Source organism: Neopelma chrysocephalum, unplaced genomic scaffold, assembly GCF_003984885.1.
Source record: "Neopelma chrysocephalum unplaced genomic scaffold, ASM398488v2 Primary Assembly neopelma1_97027, whole genome shotgun sequence".
NCBI classification, from domain to species: Eukaryota; Metazoa; Chordata; class Aves; order Passeriformes; family Pipridae; genus Neopelma; species Neopelma chrysocephalum.
Genome location: NW_020925669.1, coordinates 2,805,954 through 2,822,329, shown reverse-complemented (window position 1 = coordinate 2,822,329; position 16,376 = coordinate 2,805,954). Strand labels below are relative to the sequence as shown.

The 16,376-nt window shown below is 44.1% G+C and overlaps 1 protein-coding gene across 17 annotated transcripts in view; it reads right to left on the bottom strand.

Annotated features, from left to right (window-relative positions):
* The window catches only part of CELF4 (CUGBP Elav-like family member 4), a 699,885-nt gene that overhangs the window by 104,460 nt on the left and 579,049 nt on the right, over nt 1-16,376 (bottom strand). The gene's annotated exons all lie outside the window — the stretch shown is intronic.

The window sequence follows — 16,376 nt, the reverse complement described above, 5'->3', positions numbered from 1 at the left end:
TTCAGGAGGGATATGAGAGCCAAGATGTCTCAGTATCACATGCAAAACAAACGGTGATTTCATTGAGGTGACACATTTCAGAAGCTGCTAATCTTTTCAGGTGGCTGGCTCGAAAAACCTTAACAGCCTCTGACTTTCAATGAGTACTTGAAAATAATCCAGCAAGTTTTAAAAAAACCAAACCACCAAACAAAAAACAACAGTGATTTTGTTATATATAAAATGTCTAACTGCCTCTTAAAATCTAGGCACCAAAATGTTCCAAATCAGCTTCTTCTGATCAGTTTTTGCAGTCAGCTTGCAGTAACTTAAATGACAACATTGCTCAGACTGCAATCCAAGAGGAATATGGATAAAGATAGCATATAGAAACCAAGTCCAAATGAAAAATAACATAAGTTAGTGGCCCTCGCAATACTAAATAAGTTGCAGGAAAAAAATGTTTAACATAAGCTTTTTTAAATCAGGATATAACGGAAGTCACAGCCTGTAAATTGGAGATTTGTCATTCAAGCCCACTCAGAGACATGTATCTAAAAGTTTGGATGAGGTTTTTTAATATATTCATAAAGTTCATTTAAAACAGGCCCAAAGTTTTTGAAACATAAATTGTTTTTGAAACATAAAGTTAACTTATGTGATTGCTAATATCTAAGGTAACTTGAGCAGGTGGTATTTCATGCCAAAGCAGGACATGGTCTGCCAGTAGATAATTGTATTTTGAACAAGGATGCTCAATGTAACCCAGCAGTGTGCACTTCCAGCCCAGAAAGCCAACCTAGAACAAAAGCAGGGTGGGCAGTAGGTCGAGGGAGGTGATTCTCCCCCTCTGCTCTGCTCTTGTGAGACCCCATCTGGAGTGTTGCATCCAGCTCTGGGGTCCACAACATAAGAGAGATGTGGGCCTGTTGTAGTGAGACCAGAGTGTGGGTTGGAACGAGATGATCTTTAAGGTCCCTTTCAACCCAAACCATTTTATGATTTTTACTCAGATTTATACCAAGTTTGGGGATCTTCATGAGACACCTTCAGAATATATTGGTGAAAACAGACTAAATTTATGATTGTCAGAAATATGTCAGAGGGTGCTGAGTTATGCCTGGAGATCAGGTTTCCATTCAGAGACTAACACCACTGCACCAAGAAAAAAAAAGGAAATTTACATAGTTTACATCGTGTATGTAAACAGGCCATTTGCACATGATTCATAAATGTCTTATTTATCATTCATTAAACACTATGTAAATGTGTGAACCAAGAGGTTTTTATTCAGAGCACTTTACAGAGCAGATGTAACCAATTTGAATAAATATATGTAAATATATAAATAATTTTATTTTTTATTTAATTTATTTTTTAATGTACTGGTTAACCTAAAGCTGAACAAAACACTGGTTTGCAACAACCCTTTTCTGGCTGACTAATTGGGCAATTTATGTCACTTTTGTTCACCGAGAAATCACTGGTGTAGGCAATCTGTTCTGCTTCAACCAGTGTTTGATCAAAATTCCCCTCTCCAAGATGCACCTGCACATTGGCAAATTACTTTACAGCCTTGGATGTGAATAATTTTTCATGCAGTGGCTATTGAGTGGGGATATTAGGAGCTTTCAACCCTGCAGTTGAGTTATCCACGGCAGCAAAAAGTGAACTACCCACAGAAAACAAGGAGTTATGTTGCCTTCAGTTAGGCTGATGAACTGGTAGGAGAAATAGGTTTAGGAGGGTACATGTGCACTTCTAATAGGTGAGAAAAACAGAAATAGCCTTCAGATAGACGTGTTAAAGCAAGAAATATTCCCACTTTATGTTGGAACTGATTAAGCAGAGAGACATTTTGTGGTCTTTGCTGACAACACAGCGTTCAGACCTTAATGATGCACAGATCCCTAACACCATGGAGGTTGTCCTCACCTCACAAGGAGGTGATTTAAACATGTGAAAAGGTTTTTTTTCTCAGTGGCCAAAGTGTCCTGCAAAAGGACATGACTCCAAGACGTGAGGCAAAAGCCTTAGTGAGGCAGCGACTGAAGTTCATCGTGCACTCTGGGGGGCATCTTTCAGTCCAGGGCATGACAGAGCCTTAGAAAAAGAATCCTGTCCTAAGTCCAAAGGTTGCCCAGATACTGGAGGAAAGCCCACCAAGCAAATGAGACCAGCTGTCCTGGAAGATGGGAGGTAAGGTATTTTAGGAAGGGGGCAGAGTAGTGGGAATGAACTAGGAACAGCGCTGGCAAAAGGTTTTACCTAGAAACTTTGTGTCTAGTAAAGACTTCCAGCACAACAGAAGCATTTGTTATATTGTATTTTATACTGCTTCCCCTGTTTCAAATAAGCTGCATCAGCAAAACCACTCCTATAGCTGTGTAACCGTGTTTTCACCAGACTTTTTGCTAATATAAATGTATCATTTTTAAAAAAAAGTCACATCCCTCCTCTGTCAGCAAAACTCTCTAGTGTGGAACTGGCCTGAAACTGCCTTGTTTGGTCTACTTTATGCAAAGCTAAAACCAGGGTTCTAGGAACCATTCAGGTTTATTTTGTTTATTATTATATTTTTCCCCTACATCTCTGCACTACACTGACAGTAGTGGTGCTGGTCCCCAGAACTAGCTGGCAGATGATGTGGTGCTTTGGTGAGCTGCCCACAAGTTGGTTGTCAGACCACCAGGAACAGGCTCTGCCAAAGGTGAGGACAACCTCCCCCAGAAGCTGCTGGTCTGGCCACTCCAAGGCAGGTGGCACAAAGGGGACCCTCATGAACAGCCAGGGCTCAGCTGCTTGGATATCACTTCCAATCCCATCTCCAAGTCAGTGTCCTGTCTCCATCCTGAAAAACAGTGCCTTGTGTTGTTGGGGGAACCATTTGTCATGTCTGCCATCACAGGAATTGACACAATCACACACTTGACTGATAAAAAATGAGTCAGTTTAACAAGTTTTTTCACTCTGAGTGGCTTTTATAACAAAGTGCTTCATTTGCCTCTCACATCCCAGCTCTTCCAGGGGACTCAGAAGTGTGTTTTAATGACACCCCTCACACATCTTGGGTGGGAAGAGAGAGGGAAGGGTCCCACAGATGGGACCATTCAGCATGTTCCAGGTCTTGGCTAATGAGTTTACGCACTGATGGTCTTGTATGAGCCTCTTACACCCTGAGTATCATCATACACTGCTCTTCCGCATCTCAAATAAAAAACTAACATGCCATGCACCAAGACAACTACTTCTGATTTTAAAAGATGTCTGAAAAAGGCCATGAGGCTGCCAGAATAAAGTGAAGAGGAGTGTGCTGGTGTTAGTGGGGTGTGTCTTGAGCACAGGTGCTCCCCACCAGATGATTCCAGTGTCTTCTAATAAGAATTGGGGGAACTATATCCTACAAAAATCAAAGTTTTAGGCTGCACACAAATCTGGAGCAGTCCCAGATCAAGCTGTTCCTTAATTCTGCCTGCCTGTAGGGTCCATCCATACCAACCATGGTCCACCCATATGACCTGCACGAGTTCCATGCTTCCTCTTCTTTCAGTGAGACACTTTCCCAAATCTATGTGTCTCAGCTCCACGCCTGAATGTCAGAGAACTGGGAAGACTCAGTTCTCTGCGGCCTCCATTGCAAAGTTCAGTGCAATCATCCTCATTTCAGACTGTGGGACTGAGGGGTAAAAACCTTCAGACCAGGCTCCCTAAGACCTGGGTCCCAGGGAAAAGTGAACACAGTCAAGGAGTACAGAAATAACACTGTCCAAGGCAGAAGCAGAGAACAAAAAGAGGTCAGGCATGAGCCCATGATCTGGGATGTCCCCAGCCTGAGCCGTGGGTATGACCATGTGCTCCAGCCTCAACTGGCCCATGGCCCTAGAGAGTGTACCTCACAGTACCATACTGTCTTGCACAACAGAAATGGGCAGCCACCAGGAGCATCCTCTATCTCCTCTCTATGAAGGAAATCAAGACATTGAGCTTACTCAGCATGTCCAAGAACAGGTGTGATGAAAGAAGCTGATCCCATGTAGCCTCCTCCAGGCCACACATGGCTGTGCATCAAATATTGATCCACATCTGAGCATGTTCCCTCTGCTTTTGTCAAGAAGGACCTGTCCAAATTCCTGTCTATTAAGTACCCCAAAGTGACTAGTTCTAATTCTATCTCACACACAAATGTTACATGTTGGTAAGGACACCCTGTTAACCTTGCTGCAGGGTCAGGCCTTAAAACAGCAGCACTATGAGCAGTGACAGTCCTGCAGTGTTGTGACTGAATGTGGTGTCCATGTGAGCCTCTTCTACTCATGTTTTTGAGTTCCCTCATTATTGTTCACCCCATTATTGGTCTTTGCCCACAAGTTGAGCCTATCATGCCTGCTTCGCCATGGAAGTATCCAACCACAGGTGGATATTTCTGTGTGTGGTGGCACCCAGGAGAGCCAAGGAGGTTTTTGCTGGTGCACTCTGATGACATGGAAAAATTAAATTCTTCCCAAGTGTACCCATTTTGCTGTAAACAAACCACCACAAAAACAGAAGGCAGCAGCTCCTTCCAGAAGGAGAGACAGGGAGAAAAAGACCACAGCAATGGCAAACCAGGGTTCCCAGAGTTGTCCCCTTGGTGACATTTCCAACATCCCCATGCAACCAGGCTTCCCTCTTCTCAACTACTCTGCCAGGGATGGAGGCTTGTGTTCGTCAGGAAAAGCTGGCTGCAAGGCACAGTGGTGAAGAAATGCAACTTGTCAGGTAAATATACAGTGTCTATAAATCTCTCTGCTGTGTTTATAGGAAGCCTCGGCACCTTCCCCGGTGCAAATAGGGGTTAAATTATTCCCTGTTCTATTTGTATTTAAATGTTATGTTTCTATGATAAGCGTAAGGCAGAGGTGTCAGATGGGCCCGGGCGAAGGAGACAACACACGTGAAAGGTGAAATAATAGAGCTCTGCAAACCAAGTGCTGAGAGGAGAGGGGAAGGAGGGATCTGGGAGCGAGGGGGAGAAGGGGGAGGACGGGCACTAATTAAAGAGACAGAAGGGACAATGAGATGCAGGATGTTTGACCCTCTGTGGAGCAAGAGGACAAGAACAAGAATCACAGCAATTGTGGAGGGACTGGGGGAAAATTAGGGTCACTCACAGGGAGACATGACATGGGATTGTGTTTATCCAGATAGCTCTCGCTAATGTATGTGTGTGCGTGGGGGTACATTTAGATAAGAGTATATAAATACACGTGTTCTCGTATTCCTCATGCAAAACAAAGAGGGTGAATCCTTGTATCAGGGAAGCATAAGCCAGTTTTACCGTCTAGAACATCGCATCCAAAGCCCTGGAAATAAAGAGGGACAGATTTACCACCCTTGTGGCCCAGGCTAATGAGGAGGGCAAACCAGAAGATCACTACAGTCCCTTCTAGCCACAAACCCATTTATTCTAAAACCTATGAGCCTCCCTATTTCATCCCAGGTTCATTGCCAGAGCATCACACATGGATAATGTGTGTGCTTCTTCAAGCAAGAGTAAAACTAGCCTTTTTTTTAAATTCTTTGTGGGAATGAGCATCTTCTGTGTGTGCATGGTATTCACCAGAGCAGCTCTCTGATGTTACTCAATGCCTTTGGCTTTCTAAGCATCAGGACCAGGTTGTTGTATGGCTTAGTTTCAGGAAGCAGATGCTAATTAATTCCATTATTTATATTGCTAATAATTATTTGTCCCTGCTGCTACTCCCCTCCTCCCCAAACATTGCTTGCGCACACAGTGGGGGACCAGCTGCAGTGCCGTGGTCCAGGCACTGGGAAGGCCTTTAGGCTTATCTCCTTGGCACCATGACAGAACAAATGAGCAGCCTAGAGAGGTTTTCTGTGCAGGTGTGGGTAAGAAAAAGTGCCGATGCAAAGGACCAAGTGGCACATTTACCACAGAGGATGCAGGAGGCAGAGTGGGTCTTCTTTACCCACTCTCCTGACTTATCCTTGGCAGAGGGGAGAGGAGACAGCTTTGAGGGTGTTCATTGCAGAAACATACAGAATCATAGAATGATTTGCTTTGAGAGGAACCTTTAAATGTTTATCTTGTCTAACCCCCCAGCAGTGAGCAGGGGCATCTTCAACTATAGCAGGCCGCTCAGAGCTTTGTCTAACTTGACCTCGAATGTTTCCAGGGCTGGGGCATCCACCACCTCTCTGGGCAGCCTGTGCTAGTGTTTCCCAACCTTCGTGGTAAAAGAAACATGCCTTGTAACTAGTGTGAATCTACCCTCTTTTAGTTGAAAAGCATGAGTCTATATCCTATTGATATGGGCTATATTCAATAGTCTGTCCCCATCTCTCTTACTAAAGTACTGAAAGAGCCAAACAAGGTCTCCCTGCTGCCTTCTCTTCAACAGACTGAACAACTCCAACTCTCTTAGCTTGTCTTTGTAGAGAGGTGCTTCAGTCCTCTAATCATCTTTGTGGCCTCCTCTGAACACTCTCCAACAGGTCCATGCCCTTCTTATGCTGGGAGCCCAGATGGATGTAGCTGGATGTGCTGGATGTAGCACTTCATGTAGGGATCTCACAAAAGCAGAATAGAGGGGCAGAATCACCTCCCCCAGCTTTCTTTTGATGCAGTCCATGACATGCTTGGTTTCTGGGCTGAAAGAGTGCATTGCTGACTCATATCTAGACTTGCATCCATCAGTACCCCCAAGTCCAAGCAGTGGGATCAGGAATATGCCAAACTCACAATGGTGAAAAAGAACTGTACACCTGGGTTTCTTTCAGACTGATATTAACAGGGTGTCCTCCTCAGGTCAAAGAAGAAAGGAGGAGCTATAGAGTGGAAGGGTGAACTGCAGGTGCCCTGAACATTACAAAAGTTTGGTTTTAGCTCTGAATTCAAATCTGCAAGCTCAAACCTGACCCCCTCTTGAGCCAGAGTACCCCACCACTCCACTCAACCCGTGCTAATCAGGTGATCAATAGGCTAAAAGCAGGGCATTTCCCAGGTCCTGGGCTTCACACTCCTATTGCCATTTTCACAGCAGTCCTACAGCTATGTGGTGATGATTACTGCCCTTTCCACGGGGGAAGTGATTACAAATTCTGTTGTAGCTAATTGTAAATTAGCTAATTATCTTCTCCATGATACCTTGCTGGAAAATACATGAACCTTGTAAAATAGAGGTGTTTCAAAAATTAGGACAGGGTGGGGGGGAAACCATCACCAAGAACCAAAAGCCCAACCTGTTGTTCTGGAAATAACAGAAACCTACTGCTGCCTAATTCCAAATAACAGCAAATGAACCCTCCTTCAACCTGCACTGGCTCCTAATTCACCCTCTTTCCCTCCTCCTCCCCATATGAAACAGCATCCTCAAGGGGCAAATTCTACTGCAGGCTTTAAAACGTTTGCTGAGTTCACCTGTTCCTAGCAGCTGGGTGTTGTGGGGCATCCCTAATCACGTTTTAGCAGGAGTGACTTCTTTGTGCTGATCTCCTTCCCCTCCTCCCTCCCTGGTTTTGTTTTACTCAACAGATTCTTTACATCGCATGCATTAGTAGATACGATTGCGCAGCTGGTGGTCTCCAACTGCTGGAGGCAGAGGCTTTGAGACACTTGGGCTAGAGAGAATAACAGCTAATCTGAACAGCTGTGTGATGGGGACAAGCACAAATGAATATAAGCCCAGGTGTGGGAGCATAATTCTCCTGCACAAAGAAGGAACCTTCATCCCACAGGTGCGTTGCTCTCCACTGCTGCATCTGAGAAAACTTAGTTTGAAGGATTTCTCTTATTTAATTGCTTGGCTGCACTCTGAGCCCTGACTTGGACATGGTTCCTGTAAACAGAGTGGAAGAACAGCTGAACAAGAGACAGAGGGTCTGTCTGATTCGGTGTGCTGTCTCTGGCAATTGCCAGTTCTGGATGTCTGGGGAAGAGTAAAAGAAGCAAGGAAACAATTATGTTATTCCCCCCAAATATTCTCCTAGAATTCAGTGCTCTGCAGTTTAAGGAATCCTGGAGTATGCAGTGATGCGGGTTGGTTTTTTGTTTTTTTTTTTTGGTTTTTTTTTTCATATGTAGTAGTTTCTGAAGTGTCTTTATTTGATGTAATTGTTCAGTGGACTTATGAACCCACATGAATTGCAAGCATCCACCACATCCTGCAGCAAGACTTTCTGCAGCTTAAGCATGAACTGAGTTAGGAACCTCTTCCTGCTGTTTATTTTGAACATGCCACTAACCATTTTCAACAGATAGAATCATGATCTTGCTCTGGAAAAGAGTGGAAATCACTCCTGATCCAGTTATGGAAGAGTGGACCCATGAGGATATTCAAGAGCTGTTCTGAAGCTCTTTTTTGTGCATTTCAGACTGGTATTTGTGACTCCTGGGTCCCATCTCAATCCATGCTCTGGAAAATGTGGAAGGGAAAATCACTTTTCCCTTAGAGTGATTTGTTATTCCTGGTACCAAAGAGATGGATGACTGTGCAGTTACTGTTATTAAATACTTACAATACATCTCTGCCAAGGACAGCGGCCTCAGTGGAAATATGGGCTACATAAATTAACCAGTGCAAAAGGCAACCTCAGTTTCCCCACCTACAAAAAGACTAATTGGTGTTTGTAACAGGCAAAACTGGGCATTGGTGAGGTTTGCACACTTCAGGAACTCAGGGAGCTCTGGTAGTAATAATGAAAGATACCTGGCAGGCTGGTGGTCAGATCTATGGCTGAACCTTATGATGGTTTGTATCAGATATAAGTGGCTGGAGCTTTCCCATCTCCTTTTTCATGGAAGAGGAGTCCATGATGGGGTAAGTCAAGGCAGGGTTTAGTCCTGAATGAAAGCCTGTATTTGCAAATGACAGCGACTGTGGATCTTGGAGTTATCTTCCAGGGAGAGATTTTCATGTCCTGCAGCAACATGATGCCTAAAGACAGCATTACAGTGATCTAGGCACATGTGTCCAAGAGAACACAGATGCTGGCTGCTCTTGGCCCTATGATCAACTGGAAAGAAAATTAACTTGCTGCCAGATGGTGAATCCAAAGCCTAAGATTGTGTTTTTAAATTAAACATGACTTGGCCTATTCTCTTTTCAGTGTCCTCATCCATACTACCTGTTCTCCTGAGCAAAGACCTGCTTTATAGGGAACTGGAAGAGGTCCTCAGTGTGCATCAGCTGCTAGACCACATCCAGAAATTGTCTAATAGAGCAATAGGATGGGCAGGATGGATGAAGTGCAGAGCTATGATGAAAAATTGAAGGAGACGGAGAAGATGGTTCAGAACACGAAAGTGAATGTGTTTTGGGCTTGACTGGTCTGTGCTGCTGCATCAACACTTGCTGTGTACCTGCACTAAAGTGAAATCCAGCCTTAAACCTACATCCTCATCTGGACAGTTCAGATTAAAGCACACTCAGGCTTTATCTATGTAGATAGGGTATGAACGAAACTTTGGCCACAGGCCAAGCAGACTCTGCCATGAAGACACAGCCTAAACGATTCTAAGAGCAGACCCTTCTTGTACAGCTGAGAATATTATAACCCCAAGACAAATATCAGTAGTTCTGACTTGCCGAACAGCGCCGTCACAACTGTCCATTGCCAAGAGATGCTATTCCCTGTGCAGATTTTCAATGACAGGTTTTATGGTGTTTGATATTGAGTCGGGAAAACAACTTGCAAAGACCCATTCTATTTGTAGCCCTTGCTTAAGGAAGTTGTTGGTGAGAGCAGTTTAAAACCCTGTGTCAGGCAAAGAACAGAGACTCTGCCCAATTTGTGCCTGGCAGTTCATAATTCTTCCAAGTTTATTCATTATCTGAAACACACAACTGGAATATTTCTGAGAATTATTCATGAGTCGATGCTTTTTAGGAAAAGATTCAGGAGTCAAAATGTGATCTTTCTAAACTCAACATACAGCCTAAATACACACTTTCTTTGCACCAGCTCTCCACTATAGGAAGAATATCTGAATTCAAATCAGCCTTCCAATCATGAAAAAAAGCAAAAATCATGCCTCTTCCCCTTGAAATTAGCAGCCTGTTCTTATATTTCCCATTTTCTGAGAACACCCCTGGAAACATTCGGGAGAGAAAGCACCTAAGGAGAAGGAGTCCCAGCATCAAAGAGCAGAGGTGTGCAGCTGTGCTGTGACTAAACTTCACAGGATTTTGCATGACTGTTTAGGCTCCTTCCTCCTGTGAATCCATGGATGTTTCCCCAGCCCAGGTTGACGGATTTCCCGAAGGAGAAGGAGGTGAAGGAGAAGACTGTCTTGTACTATCAAATGACACCTCAAATGAACACCAAATCACGCTTTTACACTCATCTTTCAGAGGCAGCTCAGATTTGAATGCAACTCCTACAGCCTTTGGTTCTGGGGAATTTAACAGATCTTAATTCCTAAGTGTAACATCCCCTTTTAACTCTGTGGCCACACAAGGTTGAGGCTGAGCCCGAAGGGCCGTTTGGTTTTCACGCTCATTCAGAGCAAAGCTTAGAAGCTTCTTGACAAACTCTGCAGGGTCAGTGATGTCAAGCCTGGTATGTCAGGAAAATAAGTTTCAGCTCCCAAACTTATCTCACTGGTGACCTGTTGGGGCTTTGAAACCCTTTGCAGAAGCCTAGAAGGCCAAGACATTAATCCGTGGTAGCACTCCAGCCTTGAGCACGGAGGACTATTGAAACAGCATAGGCATGGGCAGGAAGGGGGGTGGGAAGGACATATTTTCTCTTGCAGGAGCTGGGACGACATTTCAGATCAAATTAAACTTCAGTTTTTAAAGACTTCAGTGGAGGTAATTGAAACACTTCCTCACAATTGCCTGAACCTAAGTGTTATCTCTCTTTTCCTCTGTATATCATCCCTTTTCCCCCAAGCCTGCGACAGCCCCGCACGGCCACAGCCTCCTTAATATTAAAGACGGTGATTAAATGGGATTCACCAAAAGACAAAGGGCTGAAAACCTGCCAATTGTTAATCCCTCTTTCGCTGTGCTTAAAAATTCCATTTTCTTCATTTGAAGAAAGAGGGGGGGGAGAAAAGAGAATTATACGCCTATGTCTAATTTAAATTCTGGTGTCGCGGGTCCTGTTCCCTTCTCCCTCTCTTGACGTCTGAATATATTCCTTTATTACCATTATTACAGCTTTCTGATTGCATTAAAATTCATCCACACGCTTCTCTCCACATTCCACTTTTCTTTTGCCAGTTTTTTTGCTAATTCCCTTTTTGTCTCCCCCCTTTTCTCCCCACTTTCAAATTATACAGAATGCTATTAAAGATCTCCACAACTCCCTTCTCTATTGCTTTTATAAACTTGCTGGCTTTCTTCCTCTCCATCCCCTCATCTACAAACAAAGAAAATAAAGAAAAGGGAAAAGAAAACAATAATAATAAAGGAATCCAAGCAGCACATCTCATAGGTCTCAATAACACCTTTCCTACATCATACAGCTCCGAGCCTAATGCTCACTTCAGTTATGAAGCTGTATTTCACAAAGAAGTTTTGTGTATTATTTGTTTGATGCTTGTACCTGGAATCCTCAGCTAAAATCAAAAGTGGAGTGTGCCAGGCTGTGTGTGTGTGCATGGAAAGAGACAGTCTTGCCTGTAACTGTAAGGAGAAAAATAAGGAGATTGGAAAAAAAGAAATATAATATCACCCTGCTTTCATAGCCGGAGCCGAAATCCTGTAAGGATTTGCTTATGGATGTGAGCAGTGAAACTGGGTATGCAGTGCATATGGCCAGTTGCAGGTGATTAGTACAAGATCTGAACTCAAACAGGATCCACCCATTTAATCCTTCAAGCATCCCACTGGCTGCTAGGACACATTAACAGTGACTTTTTTTTCTCCTCAAGGCAGATCACCTAAAAAGAAGGTAGATCTTTGCTTAAACCAGTCACACTCTGGGGATTTTACAGACAAAAATGAAGGTGAGAACTGGACTCTGCTGCTATACAGAATACCACCTTCCTTATGGGCAGTTGAACAATAAAGTGGAGGGGCATAACATGGTGACAGTGTGATTAGGCTGGGGTGCCTGATGCCCCTAACCTGCCCTTGTAACTCTCCTCATCCAGCTGGGAGGAAGAAGCTGCCACTGTGAAACTGTCATTCATTCTTACCAGTTCTTCACAGGGTGCCTAAGTAGGTTTTTTGTTGTTTTGGCATTTTTTTGCTATTATTATTTTTGTTGCTGTCACCCTCAATTACACTGATATAATGAAATGACTGAAACAGGATGAAAAATGGAATTTTCTTTCTATAGCAAATACTGATGTCTCAAAAAATGTGCTTTCACTTTGAATTGGAGAGGCCAAAGTTCTTGTGAAATGGAAATTCTTCACTTGTGAAACATTACATGGTATTGTCTCAGAGGAATAAAAAGCCTTTGTCTTAATAACCTCAAAACATAAAATATATAAAGCAGAATGGCTGTGGTTTTCAACCAGACAAAAGAAAGTATGTTTTCACACACTATATGAATAAATGAAAGACATTTCTGTCATGGGATGTTGCTGAATGCAAAAGTCATAAATTAGCTGCAAGGCAAATGAGACAGATTAGTGGTGGTTATGTCCACTCAGTGCTATGAAACATGAATATCCAGATGAAAAACCTAACTTAGTCACTAAACCTCTGTCTGCTGGAAGCCAGAGGGTATTAAGCGGAGGATCACTCTTCATAAAAGCCCTGTTCTTACTGTTTCTAAATGGGCACTGCTGGAGCAGAGGATGCTGGACTAGGCAAACCTTTGGTCTAACTCAAAACGGAAGCTAGTGATTTAATACAATACAGACTTGAAACAAAATTAAATCAAAAAGATCCTGTTAAAATGACAGATTTGTACCTCCTGAAACAAGAACTCAATACATTAATTTAAAAAAAAATAAATGTCCCCTGGCAAAAATCTCATTGAAATGAAGCTGTTCCAAGGGAATGTTTTGCCTGTTACAAAACTACATGTTGGGCTAGATAACTGTTTCTTCGAAATGCTTTGGCCAGCTCAACAAATGACCCAGGAAATGAATGGGTCTGCTTCAGGATGCTGCCCAGCAGCATCTGTCTCGACTCATCCACATGCTCATTTAGACTGTTACCCTAAGGTGCGTGTGAGAAGGAACATTATATTCCAGTGATGTTACACCAGTGCTCGAAATAAACATCGGGGATTCAGGGTTAGAGCTGAAGCTTATTGAAGTTAATGAAAAAGAGTGCCACGGAGCCTTGCAGGCTTTGGATCAGACTCTTGATTTGCCGAAGCTCTGCTTAGTATGTCCCTACCACTGCTGAGTATTGCAGATTCTCCCTGATGCAGAACAGCGTGTTACACCCGTGCCAGGAGAAATCTGGTGGGGATGGAGCAGAAGGACAGCAGAGCCTGAGCGATTCCCATCACACCTTTTGTGTGCCAGGGTTTGGGCGTCCGCCTGTATTTCCCTGATTCAGCCAATTTCCTTGGGCTCTTTTCACCACTCTGTTGCAATAAGGAAAAAAAAACAAAATCCCTGTGAAATCTGCACAGGCAAAACTCCTCCTTCCTCTGAGTAGAAGACTTTCCTGCAGGTCTGAGCACAGGTTTTAAAACAGCAGTGCGGAGCAGTGAGGGAATGCAGAAAAATTGGGATCAGGCAGGGTTTGCAATAGAATTTGTAACCAATATACTCACAGAGGAACTTTCCTTTAGTGAAAGCAATATTCAGCACACACTTGTCTCGAAGCAAGACCTGTTGGGCTGAGAAAGAAGATACCCATAGAGGTGGGATATTCTGTGCCCTTTTCTGGAGCCCCTCAGGCTCTTTATCTCCCTGGATTTGGCCTGATTTCCGACTCAGGGGACACCCATCCCACTCAACGCATTGAGACAAAGATTTCTCCCCTCGCTGGGGAAAGCGAGATTCCTTTGATGTCACTTAGCACCCCCCTGCAAACATTTTATTAAAGATTATTTCTTCCACCCACTCTCCCACCCCCCCCCCCCCCCCCCCCCCCCCCCCCCACCAGCTCTCAACTCCAACTGGCTTTAAATGCCACTGTCATTTCCATCCGCTGACAGAGCTCTTTAACTGCCGCGCCGAATGGCATTCGCTAAAACCAACTAATAGAAGGAAATGAGGTTAACCTTTAAGAAAGGTGAAAACGAGCCGGGTGCTATGCCAGCAGTAAAGAATAGTTCATAAACAGCCTCCCGCTGCAGAGGCAGTTTAGTCCAAAGCACTGGTGTTGCTGGCAGTCCTGTGGGCAGGTGGGTTTCAGGGGGAGGATTGGTCAGGAAAAGGGATGGGACCACCTCATTCACACGGCTGAGTCATCCCTGCCTGTGGGGACAGTCCTATGATTCTGATCTTGGCTGCTGCGGTTAAACTCACAGCAAACATGCATTGGCTGTAGTGGACCTGTATGATATATTAGTAGCTTGCACCAGTAAAGCTTCCCAAGCATGCAGGAAGATGGGAGTGCTCCGGGCCAAATCCTTGCTGGGTTTGTTTTTCCACTGGTCTTTTTAAATCCCTTGCAGCTCAGCCCAACACTACCTAGTAATTCTTACTGACTGACCTAGGGCTCTGCTTCTGTAAAAGTAGTATCACTGAGTGGTGCTGACCTATCTGAAGGACCACTGTTGTCCCTTTATTTTCCTTCAGGTTTTATGACTTTGTCACCTCATTTGTCAAGAGCTAGAGAAAATCTTGGCTTTAAACCACAATTTGATCTTACACATACCACTCCTAAGCTCATACCTGAGACCCTGTGCTATGCAACTCATGAAGGAGAGCAAACAGGAAGAGTTGGGGACCAAAGACCATGAACTTCCATACAAGAGCTGCAAGAGAAGGAGCATCTCTCAGTCTACACAGAAGACTCAAGTGTTCAAGGCCAGGTTGGATGGGGCTTTGAGCAGCCTGGTCTGGTGGGAGGTGACCCTGCCTGTGGCAGAGGGGGCTGAACTAGATGGTCTTTAATTTTAGCAGCAGGTGAATCTTAAAGGAGGGAACTCAATACCTTAGCAGTTTGAGTATCAGAAGAAGGAGATGCAGCAATGCCGCGATGAGAACAAGATAAATATTTGTTAAGTAATTTTCTATTGACAGTGCTCTGCTTCATCTAATTTTAATTAGACCAGAGAGCCTGAAGGATGCACATACTACCTACTATACTAACAACAACTGGCAATATAATACTGAGTCCATACGAAATGGGGATATTTGTCTCCTGTTTTCAGTCAATTTTCTCCACTCTGTATAGGTGGAGTTCTGTTTTTTCACAGAAGTGCACTCAAGTTGGTATATCATCCTACCGCTGCACCATGCTGGCCATGCTATTGTCTTTCTCTTGCCACGTCAAAAGTATTTGAAATGGAAAATTATATACCTGGACCAAGCAATTAGTAAGCATAAATCTAAAAGCTTCCTGATCTTTAGTAGGTATAAATCAACATTACACTCATACACCATTCAATGATAGAATTATTTCTCCCGCCAACACAGCTATGGCAAGATCAGCATATATAAAAAACAGTTATCCCGTTCCTACTCAATGGTAGTAACTGGAGAAATTAATTCCCTAATTCAAGGTAAAATCGAAGTCTCAGAAAGGTGAATTTCCAGCTACTAGAGCTTTGCTGTCCACATAGGAAAAAATGACCCTCAGCAGGCTCTTTCCACCTCAGATTTCATCACTGCTAATAATGCTTTTTGGCTAACAATGCTTTTTGGGGTGTGTGGAGAAAGCAGGGCTGTGCCAGCCAGATTTAAACCTGGCTGCAGTCCCTATTACTGCAACAGTACTGTAACTGTGCTAAGGGGAGTCATCTCTTCCCTTCATCAGTAGCTGGGACTCAGAGAAACAGAGAGAGACAGAGAGCGAAGGTGCTGTTTTATAGCAAACCTTTTTCTGAGCTTGAGAGCTCACTGTGCTATTATTTCCCCTTTTTCCCTCATTTCAGGCCTTTTTTGTGTTTCATGTTTGGCCCTCGGCAGGCTGAGAGACGTGCTGACAAGTTGTAACTCTCACTCGGCTTGGCGAGGGCTTTGTTCTCTGCGTGCGTGGCACAGACTCGCTTCCTCTTTCGAAATGTGACAGCGAGCGATAACACTGACACACAGAGCCAGAGCCCGGGCTCGGCGCGCTCCCCGTGCTAAAGACCCTCTTCGGTGATCTGCAGCATCAGTCAGGAGGCAAAGATGGGCATTGTACAGGCAAAAACACAGCAGTGACAACTACTCCTTTCTCCCCAAACCTCCTTAACCCCAGACTACTCAGAGGCTCTCACACGCCTGAATCTTCGAAAAGTGATTTGTAGTGGTCTGGTCTCTCCCCCTCTGCACCAGAGATGTCCACAGAGCTGCCCCCCTGGGGGGACTCCCAACCCAGGGC